Source organism: Anopheles gambiae, chromosome 2 (genome assembly GCF_943734735.2).
Source record: "Anopheles gambiae chromosome 2, idAnoGambNW_F1_1, whole genome shotgun sequence".
Taxonomy (NCBI): domain Eukaryota; kingdom Metazoa; phylum Arthropoda; class Insecta; order Diptera; family Culicidae; genus Anopheles; species Anopheles gambiae.
The window spans coordinates 71,150,808-71,155,974 of NC_064601.1; the positions used below are offsets into that span (position 1 = coordinate 71,150,808).

Here is a 5,167-nt window from a genome sequence, read left to right on the forward strand (position 1 = left end):
CCTCCGATGCGCCTAAAAGAAAAACAAAATATAAATAATATAAATAATATACATTTTAATCCTTAATTTATCATCAATTTACCTGCCCCACTATGCTTTGACTTTTTCACTTTACTCCTGTAGGTCCTATAGGAGTTGAGGAGGTTTTTTCACACTGCTTTAGCTTCAGCAATTGGAAGCCCTACCTCACTACCTATAGCCGTCCACCCATCATTTTGGACGTTACGATTTTTATAGCTGTCCAACTTTTTATTCCATAAGGATGGACGCTTACTTACTGCCTCTATCACGGCAAGTCATTGCTCGATATCCTTAAAAATATATAAATATATATACATATCACTTATACAAAAATAATAAACGTGTGGGTGTTGGACCGAATATGTAAATACAGTATAGTCAGGGTGGCCACTCGAATCAGGATTTTAAATTCCCGGTTTTTTCCCGGTTTTTTTCCCGGTTTTTCCCGGATTTTTTTGGAGTTTTCCCGGTACGCTATGCTTCGCCTGCCGGTTTTATCGATACTTCAATTCCAAATTAGTATGTCATAGGTTTTCAAAAATCGTTATCTAGAAGATGGTAAGTAAACACGGGCATTACGGGAAAGGTGGACACTTGTCATAAAAACTGGATAAAAGTTATTAGTGAATTATTCAACAATATAATATCCAATCTGGAGGTCTGACAACACATTTGAGAACCATTTTTGGCATGATTTCTATTGTTACGTCCGGTGTTGGGGTGATATAGGACGGAGGCCGATTAAAACTCCGGACACAACGTTTAAACTTTACAAACATATATTACAAAACTGCTTAAAGCTAACACGCTAAAAAGAACTGTCCGCGGCACGTCTGTGTTCCCTCGCTGCTGAACCCCGAAGAAGCACGATCGGCTTTCGCGCACGATCGCAGCCTCCCGATCGCTGCCCTACCAGCCAAAATCATTATTAGATGTCTAATAGAAAGCCCAATAGACAAAGACTGTCTGTCTAATAGGCATCTATAAGGTGTACGAATGGAAGTAATTATTAGACAGTAAATGTCAAATCGAAAATTAAACACCCGGTGAAAAAAGTTCGTGGTACGTAGCGGCAGCTGAAAAAAATCTGGAACGTTCCAGATTGCGGAACGTTCCTATTTTATCAACTCGCCTCTGCCCCTTGCTGCGTTTCATTTGCCATTGTTTGTCTGTGCTATGAGGTAGCCATCTTGCATGTGCCCGCGTTCTTAGGCGTGCTGGGGAGTTTGGACTATTTACACTTGTGGAAAGGTATGTGTAGCTTGATAGGGATTCATATAACTGTACTGTACTTACTTTTTATAATTCCCGTGCAGATCTGAGTGTTGATCGTGGTACGGTGTTGTGCCAGATGGTGCCTTTCCTGTAACGAATAGAGAACACAGACACAGAAAAGGCGTAAAAGCGTGACAAAATGGAATTCAATCTAGAACAACACGACAACATCGAAGCTATTCGGCAAATGTTTAACATAATGATAAGTGAAATTAGCAGTTTAAGGGAGGATGTAAGGCTTTTAACAACTCAAGTCAACTTATTAACCAATAACATACGGCCATCGGAAACCACCCGTAGAACAGTTTTATCGATAAATTTTGTCAAAATCTCGTCCGAAGAACAGCTTGTAAATTTCAACAGGGATCTTCTCGAGGAATCTTACCGCATAAAAATTCAGGATTGGTTGGGCAATGCTGTAACTGAAACCTTGTCAAATAATAGAATGTTGCAAGCTTTGGACTTTATTTTCGAGAAAAGTTTTTTGTGTAGTTGCAGTTGGACAGGGCTTTCCACAGTAAACATTTCAAAAGTAGCCATGCGAACCTATAGAAATGTAATTAACCTATTCAAGCACATTGCTTGTACTAGAACAGTAGAAGCCGATGATGCGATGGTAGCTGATTTTTTTAAAAATAAGCTAAGGCATGCTAAAGAACGGATGGCAGCAAAAGGAATCCGCAAATCGAGCTGCCATACAGTATAAAAGCGTTTGTAAAACTACGTAATGCGTGAATTAGATAGGAAGAATAATGAAGAAATAGAGTATGCTAAAAGCACAGGATGTACAACGTACGTCTCATAGAATTTAAACCTAATGTTTATTAATTATGAAATATGAAATTATTTTCAACGTTAATTTTGATCTTCCAATTTACTTGAACTTAAATAAATAAGATGAATTTCAAACACATAGATTGTTACGAAAATGTTTTTTTTTATTATCCGTAAAGAGCGACATCTTATTAAACAAGTAGTGAGTTTAACTTAATTCAACATAGGATCTATTATCCGATAAGAGTATGGAGAAGTGGGCTGAAGATAAAAGTGTTTGAGTTATCTGTTCCTGCTGCTACTAATTTGCACATAACATCACTTGCTTTAAGCGTAACTGTTCCTATTGCTAAATCTTTTATGCTCCCTTCATATATGAGTAAATCTAAGGAGGAGCATGGAGAATCAAACGCTTCTTCTACAACAGCCATGTTTTGTGCAAAAACGGTTATTTCGGAATTCTGTTCAATGGCGCCCAAAAATTTATAAACACTATGGTCCTTACTTACAAACCACTGGTCTTTGAATTCCTTGCATAGGACGAAGTCTTTTCTCAAATGCAACGTAGTTTGATTTTTCTTTTTTCCTAGCCTTGGATAATTCTTTTTCTCGTGTTTATCTAATGACTCAAATTGTATCAATTCTGATATTCGATTGATAACTTGTTCTAAATCGTTACTACGGCCTCTAAGCATTTTCTTTAAAAGTTGGAGTGAATTTTCGAAAGGATAGGTCGATATAGTGTTTAAAGGGCCAAAATTATGTACATCGTCATAAACATGAATTAAATTATGTATATTGCTCGTTACAAATTGTTTTCCATAAATTGTTTGAAAATCTAAAACAAACGTTTCTAGCATTGTTTTAGCTGATTTCCATTTCGAATAGTGATATTTGCTGCTCAATATGGTAATTGAGGAAAACAATAACAAGAAGTGTTTGAAAGCATGAGCTGGAAGAAATTTCCTCAATATTGGAATGCTTGTGTACCGAAGGAACGTGTAAAATTCTGAGGCTTTCCAATGTCCAAGACAATCTATACCTCTCATTTTCCTTCGAATTTCTGAAGGAAGTTTCATTTTCCTAAGCATGTCTGATATTATATGACCTACATTTGACCAATTTGTTTTTAGTCCTAGGGTTTGATCTTTCCAACCATTCAAAAGTTTCCGCAAAACGCCGAATTCAATGAGATGTAGAGTATCTGCTATTATTATAGCGTCTATGATGTTTAAATTCTTTATGCGTAATAGAGGCGAATCATATTTATGATGTTTTCCGTACTTCCTTCTGCGAAACAGCCTATCAATTCTTTTTGGTGCATGTAAATCATTAAACACCACTGTTTTCGATAGCTCACTAAATCCTCCATGGCATGTACATTTTAAACAACCATGCTTGGCATTGAAATAAGCTACTCCTGCAATAAAACAAAAAGTTAGTTAGCATTTATCATGGAAAGGATGTTGTAACTTACCTTTAATAAACGCACGAGCCGGAGAATCAGCGATAATTGCTCGTAGTTTTACTTTTATTTTTTTTCCATTTATCATTATTCCATCTTCTTGGACTTTGTTAATGTCTTCAACAAAAGGATTTAAAAATTCTTCTATACTGCCTGGCTTTGAAGATCCACAAAAGATAGCCACGATCATCACTGGGATGTCTGGCAATTCATGTATATTCATCAATATAGGCCAAAATTGAGTAGGGCTACTCTTATACAGAGGGAGCCCATCGATTGATATGTTTATCAATATCGAGTCCAAATGAATGCTTTGATTTCTAAAGGTAAAATATAAATAATAAAAATATTTTTAATAATAGTTATATGGAGATATTATCTTTTAACTTACTTAAAACTGTTGGAAAAACACTGTTGTATTCCATTATACCAATATTTTCCTCCTGCTATTTTATCTACTCTTGCACGCTCCCTATTTGTTTTAAGCAACGTTCTGGCATCCTTGGGTAGTTTATCGATCTTTGACGTATTAATAATTTGCAGAAGCTGATTGAGGCTGTAGTGTGAAAGATTTGCTTTCAATGCCCATCCTCTTATACGATCAGCAAACGGCAAACTTGATGAACAGCGTTCGGTATCTCCTTCTTCAGCATCACTGTCTCCACTAACCTATAAGGTTATGCAAATTTTTTTTTAAATTCATTTTAATATTGAAAGTAATGAAATCGATATTCAACCATATACGTACCTCTTCTTCCGATTCATCTTCCAAAAAATCTTCGATGGATACAGTCGATTCATCGGATACAATATTATCACTCTGATCAGCTATGCTGCAATCCGCATGAGATATATTCGAATATCCAGCGTCATCAACTAGAAACAATTATGATTTAATGAATTTTGTACAACAACCTTACAGAAAAACCTCTAGCTAGTTTACCTGACGTTGATCCATGATCTGCTGCGTCTTTCTCAATTAGCCTCAATTTATCCCTTTGCTTATAGAGCATTCCAGTCTTTCTAATTTGTTCGGAATACTTGATGTTGTCCAGACGCTGTAAATTATCCATTTGCAAAGAACGTTTATTTCTACAAACTTTAATCCAAAACCGCTACAGTAACGAGACGCGACAAATCAAGCGAATTGAAAATGGCCGAGATTTTTGGTTTTGATTGTTCGCGTCTTAAAAAAATGTTATTAGACGGTTTCGGACATTATTTAGACGTATTGCCTAATAATTTTTGTTAGACTGTTATTAGGCAGTTATTGGGACAGTTTGTCTAATAACAAGATATGTGTCAGATAATAGACAGTTGTTGGGACGCGTCGTCTTTTCCGTGGGATTTTGGCTGGTAGGGTGACACCGAAACGTCTGACAGTTGTCGCACGGTCACGACAACCCAGAGTATCAATGTCGTGCGGCGCTGCTAGCGCCCGCAACATCTATCAAATTTGTACAAACAAAATTTCAATCGTGCACTCGTTTGTGGATCAAATTTGGCTACTATGGATCTTAAGCTATTTACATATGAATTTCTGTATATTTTCGGAAGTTTTATATGAGCAAAATACTGATGAAACAATGAAAAAAAAAGCTTTACAAATATTGCTTTTTGGTGGTTTAGCAT

At 36.3% G+C, this 5,167-nt stretch overlaps 1 long non-coding RNA gene across 1 annotated transcript; it reads right to left on the minus strand.

Annotated features, from left to right (window-relative positions):
• Positions 1–3,006: 3,006 nt before the first annotated feature.
• Positions 3,007–4,859, minus strand: LOC1271837 (uncharacterized). The gene is made up of 4 exons (XR_009765282.1): positions 4,479–4,859; positions 4,284–4,411; positions 3,927–4,204; positions 3,007–3,855 (listed from the first exon to the last, which is right to left on the minus strand). It is a non-coding gene; the product is annotated as an uncharacterized LOC1271837 (long non-coding RNA).
• Between the last annotated feature and the right edge of the window lie 308 nt (positions 4,860–5,167).